General features: G+C 52.6%; 1 protein-coding gene across 1 annotated transcript in view; it reads right to left on the bottom strand.

Moving 5' to 3' along the window:
• The window catches only part of Slc35f3 (solute carrier family 35 member F3), a 208,337-nt gene that overhangs the window by 178,386 nt on the left and 14,449 nt on the right, over window positions 1-15,502 (bottom strand). The window lies entirely within an intron of this gene.

The following is a 15,502-nucleotide window of genomic DNA, read 5'->3' on the forward strand; positions in this document are numbered from 1 at the left end:
TTTGCCACTGGCAGGATCTCCTCTCCCTGAGGACCGACGCTGGCCAGAGACAAGAAAGGTCGCAGGATGAGGGCGTAGAGTCACAGCTCCTGGGGCTCTTCCTATAGTTCAAGGAGGACCAGGGTGGGAGCAAGGAGCTGCAGCTCTGCCGATTTTCGCTCAGGGCTCTCTACAAGTGACGCCAGCTCTGCTAGTTAGAAACATGGTTCGGTCACCCTGATGCCTGGATCTCGCTGTCATCCTCTCTAAAGTAAGGCGGTGACAGATGACCATCAGGCTTGACTGACAATAAAATTATATGATGTGTGTATTCACCACAGAGCCTTGTTCAATCACCAGAGAAAACGCCTCTGTTGTCTACGCTGACCTCTCCGTGAGCCTGTGGTGATTATGGTAATGATGGTAAGTACCCTTGTGGGCCTCACAGCCCTAGGCTCTGCCCTCAGTGCTGCTCATGCCACAGCATTGTCTCTTCAAGGGAGACAGCCTGTGAGGAAGCTGTGTGCTGCAGATAGGGGACCCAGATATGGGACTGTGGCCCGTCTTCGCTCCTGTCTCCACGGGGAAACCCCAGCCCTCTCATTTGCTGATCTTTCATATTTCCGGTAACATGCCTTATTATCACACTGCTTGAAAACCAGATGAGTCATTGACCTGAACGTTGCAATAACCCGTCTGACCTTGAACTGAGGCAGGATTTGCAGCCTGGCTCCCTAGGCGGAAGCTCGCAATCCTGACCTGGCTGGCACTCTCCGCTGGCGGCGGGACCCACATTCGGCACTCCACACTGCAGCCAGTGCCCACTAGTTTCTCCACAAGCTTTGGTGAGGAGTCAGCTGGGTGTGCAGGCACAGCGGCTGGCTCAGGGGACCTCTCATCCTGAAGGGCACTGCCACATGCCTGTGGCTGGCACAGAGTGGCACATGTGTTCCAGAGGCCCCAGGGCACGCTCTCGGTCAGTGCCCATGCTGACCCAGCTCGGACCTATCAGCAACAGGCCAGCAGGATGACCGGCCTAGCTCTCGAGGTCTGTCCTCATCACCACAGGCTCTGCCCCGTGCACCGGGTATGCCTCTCCCTCTACTGCACCTTGTCACAAGCTCGGGGTCCTCCTGTCTGCCGCAGGCTGGCTCAAGCTCTCCTCTGTAAACTATTCAGATTTAGTCAGAGAACTTGGGGGGAGGGTGTGGCCTTCTCTGGCTGTTCCTTTCTTCCTTCACCCAGCTCTTGACATCAAACTTGAGGAGAGTGGGTGAAGGCTCCAGTGCCGCTCAGTTCTCAAAGCAAGGTCATGGCGTCAGGGCTGGGCTATGCCCCTGGACCAGCCTCCGCGTACAGTGAAGGGGCCACACAGGTAAGCGAGATCCAGAGCAGGGCTGTGGAGATGGCTAAGTCAGGAGAGAGCCTGCCTGGCAAGCATGAGGACCTGAGTTCAATCAGCCTGCCTGCTCGCATCGTGTTCACGCACACTCTCGTGCCCTCGTGTGCACCTCTCACCCCTCACAGAACAGCCATCGAGGAAGCTGACCCTGTGTGCTTAGGATGCCAACAGGGTCCAGTCTGAACCTGTCTGCTTGAGGGCTGTGACCAGCTCCCACACACCCTGTGGCTCTGGCAGCACGACTTTGCCTTCTCGGCCTCACAGAGGTGGAATCAGAGACCCTGGCACTCTCCCCCACGGCTTCCCCAGCCATCCTCCTGGTCTCTCTCTGCTTGTGTCTGCAAATCCTGAGTTTTTAGTAGGACACCAGCTGGACTGCCCTGCAGCCTGCCTTGGTCAGCAACTCTGGGCTCCATCACTATCTGACAAACCTGTGGCTAAGGGAAGTCACAGTCCACGGCACATGGAAATGACACAGTGACAGTACAGCACTCTCTATCCCCTTCAGCCTGTGTCCTCACACCTGAGGCCTCACGGAGCCAGGTCTGCACCCGGAGTCACAGCAGACCGCACTCCCAAAGCAGGACTCGAGGAAGGCCTGACCCCCTTCCCCACCCCACAGCCTGTGGCCAGGACTCTTCATTGTCCGATTGTCCGGATCCAGAATCACCCAGGAGACAAACCTCCCTCACGCCTGTGAGGAGTTTCTAGATTGGGTTACCTGGGGTGAGAAGACTCACCCTTCCTCAGGGCAGAAGCATCCAATGGGCTGAGGGCCTGGATGGAATAGAAGGCAGAAAGGGAGCTGAGCACCCAGCATGCACCTCTCTCTGCTTCCTGACTAGATCCAGTGTGGCCAGCTGCCTCCCCCTCCTGTGGACCCCACGAATTCCCCACCTCAATGGACTATTCACCCTCAAACCATGAGCCAAATAAAGCCTTCCCACTTTAAGTTGCCTTTTGTCAGGTCGATGAGGAAAATCACTAATCTGCCTCCCAAACCATGAAGGAACCTCCTCTGAGGACAACTGGGCCTTCTAACAGCTGCCTCAGCTGGGACCCCTGGACAATGGCTGGAGCTGACATGCTCAGTGGGAGACAAAGGAAGGGTGGTTCTGTGCCGGCCCAGGTGTCACTGCACTGCTGGGCTTGGCTGTGGCGGAGGTCCCGAGCATTGTCCTGTTATTTATTATTCTTCTGTTTTGCCAGCGCCCCTCTGTATGCTGACATGTGGCAAACGTTCCTATGAGAGAAGTTCCCAAGGCCCCTTTTGGGGAGTGTATCTAGCCAGCAACCCAATGACCCTGGGCAGGGCCCTGTGTGCTATCTTGGCTACCTCAGAGAGAAGGGAATACCTCTTATAGCCTCTCTTCCTTCCTGCCTGAAGCCTGCAGGTAGGGTGACCCATGTCTCCACCCTGAGCTGTCCACGCCTGAGCGACACCTTCAGTGTGAGAGAAACACAGACTTGTGTGCTCCTGTAAGATTGCTTTTCGGGGCCCGTGTTAGAGAGCCGGCGAGGAGAGGCAGAGTGTGTGCGCAGTCTGTGTCCACCACTTAATTGCCGGCGGCCTCTAAGTGCCCGGCTCTCTCTGAAGAGGCAGAGGAACTGCTCAGAGAGACTTCAAGCAGACGATCTTTCTCTTGCTGTCAAGTAGATACGGGGCAGCCAGGGAGAGGTAGGGGGTGGTCGCAGGCAGGCAGCAGGGCTGAGGGAGAAGACAGGAAAGAGAAAGGCGGAAGCGAGAAAGCCACAGCAGGGCGCAGAGGCACCCTGGTGGCCAGACCCCGGAGCCGCAGACTCCAGATGGTGCTGTGACAGCCACATGGCCGCTGTGCCGGGCCTCTGTCCTTGTGCATGACGGGGACCCGCCGAGCCAGCCATTCCCGAGGGCCCTCTGCAGCTGATTCAGGGAAGAGTAAAGAGTCCACGGCCTGCAGGAGCTGCACACAGTGGACATCGGAAAGCCGAGGGCAGGGATGCAGGAGCAGGGAGCAGCGCTCTGTCTCAGGGTTCAGTGCGACGCACACCCTATGTTAGGGCGAGCTGTGCCCCTGTCCTCCAAACCCCGGGACACCCTGTCCTCCAAACCCCGGGACACCCTGTCCTATGGTGCCCAGGGCTGTGACCTCCAGAAATAAGGTTGGCGTGGGTGTAACTAAGGTTTACCAGGGTAGAGTGGCCTGTCTAGCATGCCTGGTGACTTCACAGTGTGGCAGAGACTCCGGGGATGAGGTGTGAGGACAGCCAGGGACCTGTGCAAAACTGTCATCAAAAACAAGAGTGTCGGGATGGCCCCTACCCCGTGTCACTTCCCTTCCCCACTGCCATGACAAAATGCCCATCAGAAACAGCTTCAGGAAGGAAAGATTTTTTATTTTTATTTTTATTTTCTTTTACAGCTCAAGGCTCCAGAGAGTCTTCCTCCCATCACGGCAGCAGAAAATGGCTCCATCCAGGGCCTTGTGCGGTGGGGCAGTCATGTCATGGCTCACCAGGAAGTAGAGACCACGGGCCTGAGCAAGGCTGCGTGCTGCCTTCAGGAGCCCATGCCTAGTGACTGACCCGTTCTTCCAGCCCCACAGCATCGCCTGAAGCTTCAGAAAAGTGCCGTCAGCCCCAAACACAAGCCAGTGGGAGAACTTTCTGGAACCAGCCTTAACATTCTTTCATGGCCACAGGGGACCAGCTCCTTGACAGGCTGACCTTAGGCCTTTCCCTTCCTCATGTGTGAAATAAGCTGATCATCCTAACATACACAGCTTACAAAGTTTTGTTTACAAGGAGCCTTTATATTCCTAAAAATCTCCCACTCAGTGGCAAAACTATGGTTTCAAACTAAAGCTATTTTTATCTTCTTTTAGGCAAAAAGTAAAAATACAATTAATAGTGAAAACATTTAACCTGTGGAATTCCCCCCCCCAAAGCAATTAAACTTGCTTCAGGCTCCTGAGTAAACATGTAACTTTCCTCAGTGAAAAGCAGAAAGACGAGAATTGCTGTTTCTTAGACTAAATTAAATCTGCTTGTAAGAGGTTCTTCACATGAGGAGCCAGCTCATGCATATAAAATGTCTTCTCTGTGGTTCTGTCTTGTTCTCAGCCCATGAGCTGTCATCCTAACCGACTCCCAAAGGCACGGTCCTTAAAGCCAGATCACAGTATCAAGAAGGAGGCTTCATGAAACACACAGACATTCAAGGTCAAAGGTCACTCCCTCTTCATTACGCAAAGACGCATGAGCTCCTACCTTTATATTCACAAGAGTTATTTAGTCAGGTTAATTGATTTGCAAATATCTACTATATATGTGTGTGTATATAGTATTTCATATACATATGTATGTCTGTATAGTATTTCATATATATGTATGTATGTATATATATGAATATATATTTGTATGAAATGGTGGCAGTTAACCAAGAAATGGGTACTCTCCTGAGAATGGCAATGGGCAGGCACCTGTTCAAAAGCTTAGCATTAATCTTTTTCCAGTGAAACAAAATTTACAAATGCACGCATAGACTCCTTAGCACTGGTTCTGGATTTTCTTTTGAGGATCCAATTGTACATGTGTGAGTGTTCAAGCAAGCACATGAGTGTATACATATGTGTGAAGGCCAGAGGCCACCCTTGGGCGGCGTTCCTCAAGCGCTGCCACCCTGTGCTGTGCTGTGCGTTGTCTGTGTTCATGAGTGTGTGCTTCTGTTGGGTATGTGTGTCAGTGCCCAGGAAGGTCAGAAGAGGCCCCGCACCCCCTGTGGCTCTGAGCCCGAATGCAGACACTGGGAAATGAAGCCTGGTCCTTGGACGGAACAACCTGCACTTTGAATTCCCAGGCTGTCTCTCTGGCTCACCCCTTGTTTTTTGAGACGGGGTCTCTCGAGAGCCCCACAGATCTGCCTTCTCCTCCCGTGCACTGGGACTGCAAATGCACACTGCCATGCCTGGCTTTCACACTTGGGTTCTGGGGATCACACCCTGTCCTCATGCTGTCCTCACGCTTCACAAACTGAACCATCATCCCATCCCCATCTAAAGGCATTAAGACAGAACAGGTTCCACAAGGAAGAAGATCCGTGTCCAGGGCAGGTCCTCAGGTTTCCCTCTGAGACACTTCTTGGATGAGCCAGTGAAATAGGACAGTGGACCCTGATAAGCTGTGATTTCTCCTTCAGTTTCTGTGAGCTTCTGTGAGCCCTGCTTAGCTGACCCAAAGGGCCTGGTTCTCCTAGTGTCCCTATCCCCTCTGGCTCCTTTCCACTTCCTCTTCCGTGGGGTTTCCTGAGCTCTGGGGGAGGGGTGTGAGGTAGACACCCCATCAGAGCTGAGCGCTCCAAGGATTTTCACTCTGCACATGTCTGGCTGTGGCCCTTGCATCTGATTCTGTGTGCTCAGAAGGAGGCTTGTCCAGGGATGACTGACTAAGGCGCTGACCTGTGAGTGCGGCAGAATGCCGTTGGGAGTCATTTCCCTGTTTGTTTAGACTCGTGCTAGCACTTGGTTCTACCCTGGGTCTCTGGCCTATCTAGCTCCTGGGTCTGCGTCATCCATCTTGAAAGCACAGGGCCTACACCTGACGGTGCGGTGACTTGTGAGCTGCTGCTCTAGCTCCTGCACCATTGACTTTCCCGCCGTGACGGACTTCGCCCTTGAACGGTGAGCCTGAATGACTGTTGCTCCTTTATCAGGGCATTTTACTTCCGTGACAGGACAGGAGACGCAAACCCACATGCCTGCCTGAAGCCCGGGGAGGTGAGAAGGGAAGGTCCTGGGACCAAGGCTGCCCTAAGTGGCCGCTAGCCGCGTCTCCTCCATAGGAGCCAGAGCTCACTCTCCTACTTACACTTTTAAAACAATTCTTAGCAATTCTTGGAACAGGCACACTTGAGGGCAGTTAGTGGTCAGGCAGGGGCAGGGGTGACTGTCCCTGGTCTCTCCTGACCTAGGGACCACAGAACAGATGTGCCAAGAGACGTGTCTCATCCTTTTATTACAGGCTGTTTGCTGGTTAGTTATATGTAATGACGGGTTTTGTTGTGACGTTTTCAGGCGAGCACGTAATTTCCATCTCTCACCCCATTCCTCCTCCACCCCTGTCTTTCTCCTTCCTCTTCACATCCTGCCCTCTTCTGCCTCCCTGCCTCCTTTTGTTACCCAGTGAATTCATCAGGGCTGTTGACAAACGCACAGTTTAGCAGGGATCACAGTCTCCTACAGAAAACCCCGTCATTTCCTGGCCCTCTTCATTCTCTCCTTCTTCGCTGTCTTGCTGCTTCCCTTCCCCAGGCTGGCTCTCCACTAACAGCCTGCACCATGCGTTAGGGTCTCCTAGAAAAGCCGTCCCCCTGCCCCCTCTGACAGGGATGGGCTGTGGGGAGGTTGAGGGGACTGCCGTGGCTGTTTCTCAGCATGAAATAAACCATAACCTTCACTTGCCCAGCCTGCTGATGGAATAACCCAAACATTCCCGTGACCAGCTCTGGAGTGCTCTCCGTGCTCCCACTCCATCCTCTCAGGGAAATGGCTGACCGAGGTCCCTTCCATCCCCAAGCTCTCCACAGCAGCGGATCCGAGTGTGTGGACAGCAGCTCACACTAAGGCAAAGCAATCAGTGTCTCTGTTGTTTCAGTAACATGCAAGAACGAGAGGTGAGGGCTTTAGTTTCAAGTACCTGTCTGCTTTGCAGACGGCCTTTCTCTGTGTGTGTCCTGTGTGTGTGTGTGCCTCCTCACCCCTGAGAAAAGCCTTGCTTCAACTGGGAGACAGAGACAGAGGCAGAGCCAGACACAGAGGCAGAGACAGGAGACAGAGACAGAAAGGCAGAGACAGACACAGAGGCAGAGACAGGAGACAGAGACAGAAAGGCAGAGGCAGAGTCAGGAGACAGAGACAGAGGCAGAGACAGAGACTCCAGCTAGAGGGAGACTCTATAGACGTTCCCCCCGGCGTTCAGGCAGGGCTCGGAACTGAGCATCTCGTACCCTCTCCCACCAGCACAGGAGAGATTTCAGGGGCACAAACTCCGCTGTGGCTCTTCCACAGTGCTAAGCCATTTTGCTACGACATAAGGCACAGCTGCCTTGCTACGAGCCCTGTGCAGGGAGCCAGGATTGATTTGTCACTGCTGTGCCCAAAGGCAACGTCCCTCTATCTTCTTGGATCAGGGCTCAGCCCGGAGGAGGATGATTCGAGGGGGAGACGAACCCGGAAATGCACCGTTCACATTCAGAGGCGGCATAGCCCCGTGCTCACAGACCGCCTCCATCAGTCTGTCATCTGCAGCAACTGAGACCGGTGTCAGGGAAGCAATGCTGAAAGCAGCCATGACTCAGAGCAGAACACACGGGGAAAGGAACAGGGCGAGACGCCAACACACCGACTCGGTCCACCCTGCTCTCTCGGCATGGGCGCCCCTCGCCAAGGCTGCAGACTGGATGGGGCAGCCTCGGAGACAAGCTCAAGACACAGGTGAGTCCAGTGATGCCAGCTGTGTGCGCGGACGTTCACAGAAACTAACACTCATCCGGTATTCCTGCAGACAAGCCCACGAAACATCCGGCTCGTCTCTCCTCACAAGGCCGACACGGCAGCTACAGTTCAAATCCACCTGAAGGTAACCTCCCACCTTTGTACCTCAGCACCCGCCTTAGGCCCCTGGGGCTACTGCAGGGGAGTCTCAAGCCAGGGCCCAGTGGCCCTCCACACCAGCTTCCTCCAGAGAGCGTCAGCTGTCAGCAAGCCTTCACGGTGGAGTCTCGCGAGCTGACAGAGGGATGCTGTGTTGCTCAAAGGACAACTGTGTTCTACAACCCAGCGATGCACTGGTACAGTGTACAAGTCAGAGGCTGTCACACAGGCCTGAATTCACTCGGACACAGGACAGGGAGCCCCGACGAGCAAGGTGTGAGGCAGGGCTGTGAAGGCTCTGCAGAGCCGCCCTTGGCCGAGTCTCCGGAGCCTGTTAGGGTGAGAACTGGAGTTGGCAGGTGAGTCGCAAGGTATTTCCAGTGACGTCCAGGATGCCAGGTGTTGGACAGAGTGACCTGGAAACGGGGACAGACTCTCTGGGACGGCGTCAGGGGCTTGAGGGAGAAGCTCAGCAGCATGGCGTTCGCCCACAGTGGCCCACTCGGAAGGAAAGGCTCCAGGAGTCAGGTGCTCTTTCCCTCGAGTTCTCTCACAGCCATGCAAGCCTTTGCAGGTCCCTGTGGGTGGCTTGTAGGAGCTATACTCCTGACCCCTGTCACACCCAGTGCCCCAGTGCAAGAGTGGCTACTGCTCTTCAGCCCTTTGGGGCAGCTCAGATTCCTGTGGAGCTGGTGATGAAGACTCGGATCCTCTCTAGTCAGGGCACCCTCGCTTGGGGACAGAAGGTGACGTTAGGAGTTCACACACAGCTGGCTCAGCCATGTGTCACACGCCACCCTCCAGAGGGACACGAGGAGCGAGGCTCTGCTGCTGCTCAGGGTTCGCGTGATGGAACATGTAACAGGAAGCTGCTTAGCAGAGGACCAGTTTGTTTCCGTTCAGAGCAGCCACTTCCTCCTACCTGGGGCGCTCCCTCCCTTAGTGGGGAGAGGAGCAGAGCTCTCCCAGGCTGGGGGGCTTCAGAAGTCACAGGACCCACAGGGCTGCTCCCCTCGGGTGCACATGCAGAGAGGGTGAGTTCGGAGGAGGCACGCTGGCTGTAGAGCATGCAGAGAGGCAGCCTCCTGAGGCACCGTGATGGGGCAGGCCTCTCGGTGAGGCCTTGCACACCCACAATGCCCTTCCTGAAGCACCGTGATGGGGTAGCGCATACTCACGATGCCCTGGAACTGACCTCCTCACCACGCTCTTGTAACTTCCACCATAAGCTCATCCAGTCAAGTTCGAGTGGAATCGTTCAGCCAGCCTGCCACTGGGGAGCGGACGTTTGCCCACACCATGGCAGCGGTGCCCCTCCTGACGGTGGCAGGGACCTGTGTTGTTGACTCACATCTTGGCAGGTTAGAATTCAAAGATGGGCAAGGAAGTGTGCCTGGGCCACTGGCTTCAAGGCTCGGCCTCCAGAGAACTGCCTCCTCCATCTAGGCCTCCCCAAGCTGCCTCCCTCGGCAGCTCACTAGCTGGAGATGAAGTGGTCACATGCCAACCTTCGCCTCAACCTGCCTCCCTGAGGGCACAGCCTCCAAGCTCCATGCTGGGGTTTGTGGTGAGGGAGAAAGGAGGATGGCACCAGCAGCAAAGGCTGAGGGCCAGCGTCCCTACAACAACAAGCTGGGCCGGGCTCCTTTGCCAGCAGGCCCTGGCAGAGCCGAGAGCCATCTGCCAGCCAGCTCGAGAGACACAGGGCCAAATGATCAGTGAGGTGTTTTCCAAGCGTGAACTCTGAAAGTGACACAGGAGCGAAGTGCTGCATGAGTGAGGTATGGTGAGTGTGCTTTGTTGTGGAAGACAGAGGCAGCAGTGTAATGGCCTCACGTGAGGGCCACGGGGGCTGTCACTTCCTGGCAAGGCAGTGCTGCGATTCCCCGGTGCCGAGAGGAGGCAGGCCCAGTGCAGAGGCGCATTCGTGAAGGAGAGAGGGACAACCCAACGAGGCTGTGTGCCAAGTGTGAGTCTCACGTAGACGAAACTGCAGCCCTGAGAGGAAGGGCCCCCCTGCTGCAAGCTACGGTCTTCAGCTGTGTGTGTGAGTGTAAAGCTGTATGAGTATGTCTGTGATATGTGTGTGGTGTGTGCATATCTGTGAGTGTGTGAGTATGCTTGTGTGAGTGGTGTGTGTGTGCAAGAGTGTGTGTAAGTGTATGTGGTGAGTACGTGTGAGAGAATGGAGTGTGTGCAAGTGCGTGTGCTATGTGTGTGATTGTGCTGTGTGTGAATGTACTGTGTACTGGGTGTGTGTGTGTGTGTGTGTGTGGCTGTATGAGGAAGTGTATGTGTGTACGCAGAGGCCAGAGATCAACTTCAGTACCCCTTTGCCCCCATTTAGCTGTCTTCAGCTCACTCAGCAGGTGGGGCTTGCTGGTTCCTGAGCCCCAGGACCTTCCCGTCTCTGCCTCGCTAGTGCTGTGATTACACACGGATGCCAGCACGCTGCTTTGTCACGTGGGCTCCACACTCAGATGTGGGTCTCCATGCTTGCAGGGCCAGTGCTTTACCTGCCAGCCCTCAGCCAAGCAGCGATGGTCAGGCCCTTCGCCTCCCAGGAACCCCAGAGGCCAAGGTTTCCTCCAGCAGCAACTACTCTGTTGCTCCAACGCTCGCCCTTCCTCGGCCCGATGCCCACGGCACTAAACACGGACACAAACATGGAGCCACACTCGCCTCGTGGTGTGGCTTGTTATTTAAAAATACAACATTTATTTTCTCCTTCTTGGATGTCGTGGGCTGCCAACCCTCCCGCTCCTTCTTCCCCTGGGCTCGGAGGAAATGAAAAGGCCATTGGGGAGAGCGTTCCGCTTTGCGTGCTTATTACTTTCTTCGCCTTTTCTGTAGCAAATCGTCACCAAGTGTTTGGAACTATCTGGCTGTCAAAGCATTCATTTCTAGAACTCCAGGTAAGACTAAGCTACTGCCTTAAAGAGGAAAGGAAGGAAGGAAGGAAGGAAGGAAGGAAGGAAGGAAGGAAGGAAGGAAGGAAGGAAAAGGAAGGGAGGGAGGGAGGTGGGAGGGAGGAAGGGAGGAAGAAAGGAAGGGAGGGAAGGAAGGAGGAAGAAGAAACCCAGTCGATGATAAGTGACTTCCGTGTGCAAGTGCTGAACACGGCTCCGCATCCAGGAGTGAACTAAGTGATTAACGTAAGAACAGGCCTTCAAGTTAGCCACATCTGACTGCAAATGACACTTGAATGTGCCTAATGTCTTCAGATGCCCAGGAGAAAACAGAAATGGAAAGTCAGTCTTTCTCCATGGACAAGAGCCTTCTCATGATGTTTCTTCTCTTCACGCCATTTCCACAGTTCAAAATGCAAATAATAGTAACAACAATACCATAAATAGTAGTCTGAAATGTTGTAATTTCCACCATGGACAAAAGGCTAATTTGGGGGGCAGCGGCCACATGTCTGCTTTGTACTCAGGTCAAACACAGCTTCAGCAAGCGCAGGGTCATTTCATAGTCATGACTTGGCATGAGCCTTAAACTCTTACCTTGGGCCCAGAGAGAGCGGTTTTCACTTGGGTCTTGTGACACAACCGTGAGTGCTTGACGGCAGTGAACAGCTTAGCCACGTTTGATATCATCTTAAAATTTTACTATGTTTATTAGTTTGTATGTATCAGAGAGGGAGGGAGGGAGAAAAAGACATTTGTGGCCGTGAGTTTGAGCACATACTTGCTGTGGTGCATGTGAAGAGTTCAGAGGACATGTGCTTGGGACCCCTCACCTCTCACTAAGGCAGGAAGCAGCCAGTGCATGCCGGAAATGGGGCTGGGCTCTCGTCCTCAAAGCCAGGCAACATGCTCTACCAGCCCTGTCTCCTGCCCCAAAGGTCCACTGCCTCCAAAAGCAGGTCTACCAGCTGGAGACCCTGTGTTCAAAACATGAGCTTGTGAAGGACATCATGGAGTTAAACCATAATACCCTCTCGTGGCCTTCACGACACTGTCTCTTACTCTTCCTGCACACTCCGCTCTTGTTTCAAGCTTCACAAGCTCTTTGAGTTGCAATGGACATCAAGGATTGCTCAGATAAACCGAAGGGAGCAGATTCCACCCTTGTAGAACTTGATGGTTGCTGACTGTGGACAGTATGTGTTTTCTACCCTGCCACACCCCTGGCCCAAGTGACCGGGCACTTGAGAGGGAAGCTCCCCTCCTCTTCCTTCCCCTTTCCACTTCCCTCACTTTCTCTCCCCTCCTCTCCCTGGTCCCCTCCCCTTCCTCATGTATCCCAGGCTTTCTCAAACCTGTCCTGTGTGCAGGATGACCCTGAACTAACCCTCTCACCTGCAATGAGATCTCACCTTAGCTCTGCACCACAGCCTGCTTGTGGAGACTGAACCCAGGGTTGCACGCCCACCAGGCAAGAGCTCTACAGTGAAGCCATATCCCAGCCCCAAGAAAGTATTTAAACTGGAGCCTGATGAGGGAGTGCCAGGGAAGAAGAGCGAGTGCAGAGAAAAGAGCAGGAGTCTGGCCTGTGAATGAACTACGGGAATCACAAGAAAGGCCAGAAGAATGTTAATCTCTCTTCAGCTACCCTGACTATGATACCTAACCCTCACCTCACCCTCACCCTAACCCATTCCTAACCCTAACCCTCACCCTAACCCATTCCCAACCCTGAATACAGTACCTAACCCTAACCGATTCCCTATCCTTAACCCTCACCCTAACTCTAACCCTAACCCTGAATATGGTACCTAACTCTCACCCTAATCATAACCCATTCCCTAACCCTAACCATTCCCTAATCCTAACCCAAACCCTCACCCTAACCTTAACCTAACCCTGACCCTGACCCTGACCCTAACCTAACCCTAACCTAACCCTGATCCTGACCTTACCCCTGGCTCTATCAAGAGCTGGAGACCAGGCACCTCCATGTGTCTGCAGTCTGTCATGGGCTCAGGCTCGGAAGTGTGATTTCTTTGCTCCCAGCTCCACAACCCTGTAGACTTGTGGCTATTCCCCCTGCCCAGCTTGTCCACACCTCACTTCCTTAAACCTTTTAAACAATCACTTCATCTTCTCCCCTCATCCAATCTATGTGGACTCAGACAGGAACGCTGGCTCCCTCTTTGTGCTCCTCACTGCCGTTCTGCCTCTGCCGTCACCTTATTTTGAGCCATTTATGCCCATTTTTCTCCATGTGATGTCACCATGGATTTTTAGTTTATTTTTTCAGGCTCTGATCATTTCCTATTTTTTGTCTCACTTTTCATAAAACCTCCACAGCACCAAGGCTGAGACGCTTTCTTCATGGTACTTCAGCATTAAAGGCATTTTAGTGACTGTCCATCACAAGCTACAGGACAAAGACTTTCACTATGTTAAAGATGGTGACATAAAGCCAACTGTCTTCCCTTATCTTGAAATTCATCCAAAAGAAGCAAAAACAAAGGAGGAGAAAATTCCTTATTTGATGAAACTTAAGGGTAAAAAATCCACAACTCCTGAGTTATTTCTATATTCTTTTTGTCTATATTCCTTTTGTCAGATATAGAATTGATGAATATCTTTTCCCAATCTGTAGACAGTCATTTTGTTCTGATGACAGTGCCCTTTGCTTTACAGAAGCTTCTCAGTTTCATGAGGTCCCATTTATTGATTATTGATCTTAGAGCTTGTGCTGTTAGTGTTCTGTTCAGGAAGTTGCCTCCTGTGCCAATGAGTTCAAGGCTCTTCCCCACTTTTTCTTCTAACAGGTTTAGTGTGTCTGGTTTTATGTTGAGGTCTTTGATCCACTTGGACTTGAGTTCAGAAATTAAACTCCAGCAAACCAAATAATCCAATTAGAAATGGGATACAGAGGTAAACAGAGAATTCTCAACAGAGAAATCTCAAATGGTGTAGAAGCACTTAAAGAAATGCTCAAAATCTTCAGTCATCAGGGAAATGCAAATCAAGATGACTCAGATTCTACCTTACACCTGTCAGAATGGCTAAGATCAAAAGATCAAATGACAACACATGCTGGTGAGGATGTGGAGAAAGGGGAACCCTCCTCCATTGCTGGTGGGAGTACAAACTTGTACAATCACTTTGGAAATCAATCTGGTGCTTTCTCAGAAAACTGGGACTAGCCATATCTCAAGACCCAACTATTCCATTCCTGGTCATATACCCAAAAGATGCTTTACCATACAATAAGGACATTTGCTCAGCTATGTTCATAGCAGCTTTATTAGTAATAGCCAGAATCTGGAAACAACCCAGATGTCCCTCAACTGAGGAATGAATACAGAAATTGTGGTACATTTACACAATGGAATACTACTCAGCAATTAAAAACAAGGAAATCATGAAATTTGCAGGCAAATAGCAGGAAACTAGAAAAGATCATCCTGAGTGAAGTAACCCAGAAGCAGACAGTCACAGCAGGCCTCTTCTTAGCCCAGCAGGAGCTGCACAGGCACACCCTTCTTACTCTAAGTAGCAGAGAGAACCAGGAGCTGCCCAGGAGGGGCATGCATGTGGCATTAGGCTGGCCCTGCTGCAGGCTGGGCTTAAGAAAGTCTGAAAACCCATCTCCCAGACTCACAGTGGCAGAGTCTGGTTGGCCTCTGGCTGTTCCAAGTGTTAAGTCTAAGCCTGGGCTGGTGGCGTGGCTCCTGAGAGTGAGTGAGGGGCCACAGAAGCCTTGTCTGGGTGCAGTGGGGAATGTAGGGAAACGCCCTTCCTTAGGGGCCTGAGGCGCCACCCTGTGCAAACATGCAAACATTGCTGGCCTTGCTGCTTATTTAGCCCGCATGTCCCCTGAGAAGGAGACACATTTCTGGCCCCTCACTGCTGGGGTGACCTTTGATACACCATGTAAAGGTTGTACTTGTATTATTCAAATGCTGGTTTCTGCCCAGAGTACAGACCGGACGCTGGTGCTTTTGAGCATCACCTGCCTCCATATTTTATAAACACTGTTCTCCATCCCCTGATTGGTTGAATAAAGAGCTGAAAGGCATATAGCAAAAGCAAGAGAAGAAGGCAGGACTTCAGGCAGAGACTGGGACTCTGGAAAGACTCGGGCTTGGGGGATTTGCCTGTGAGATGCGGGGGAAGAAAAGGTAATGAGCCAAGTGGCAGAACATGGTTTAATATAACTGGGTTAACAGACCTGGTAAGAGCTAGTTAAGAACAAGAGTAATCGAAGGCCTAAAGCTGTCGTAAATAAACATGTCTCCTTATCACTGTTCAGAGCTGGGGCAGGCATAGAAAGTCCATGCAATTTTAAATCACCTGACTGAATACATTTCCCTTTTTCTTCCTGTTGAGTCAGAGTCCAGAGGCACACAGAGGCTGACTGCCAGCCATGGTCTGTGAAGAAAACAGCCTGGCATGGAGGTGGCTGGACAGAGATTCATTCAAAGAGCTGTGTCTTTTCTCAAACATAGCTCACTGGCCAGCTCTCGTACTGACCAAGAATCACCCATTTCCATCCAGGGCGCCCACACCAACACACATCAAAGAATCAACTT

Source organism: Meriones unguiculatus, chromosome 10 (genome assembly GCF_030254825.1).
Source record: "Meriones unguiculatus strain TT.TT164.6M chromosome 10, Bangor_MerUng_6.1, whole genome shotgun sequence".
NCBI classification, from domain to species: domain Eukaryota; kingdom Metazoa; phylum Chordata; class Mammalia; order Rodentia; family Muridae; genus Meriones; species Meriones unguiculatus.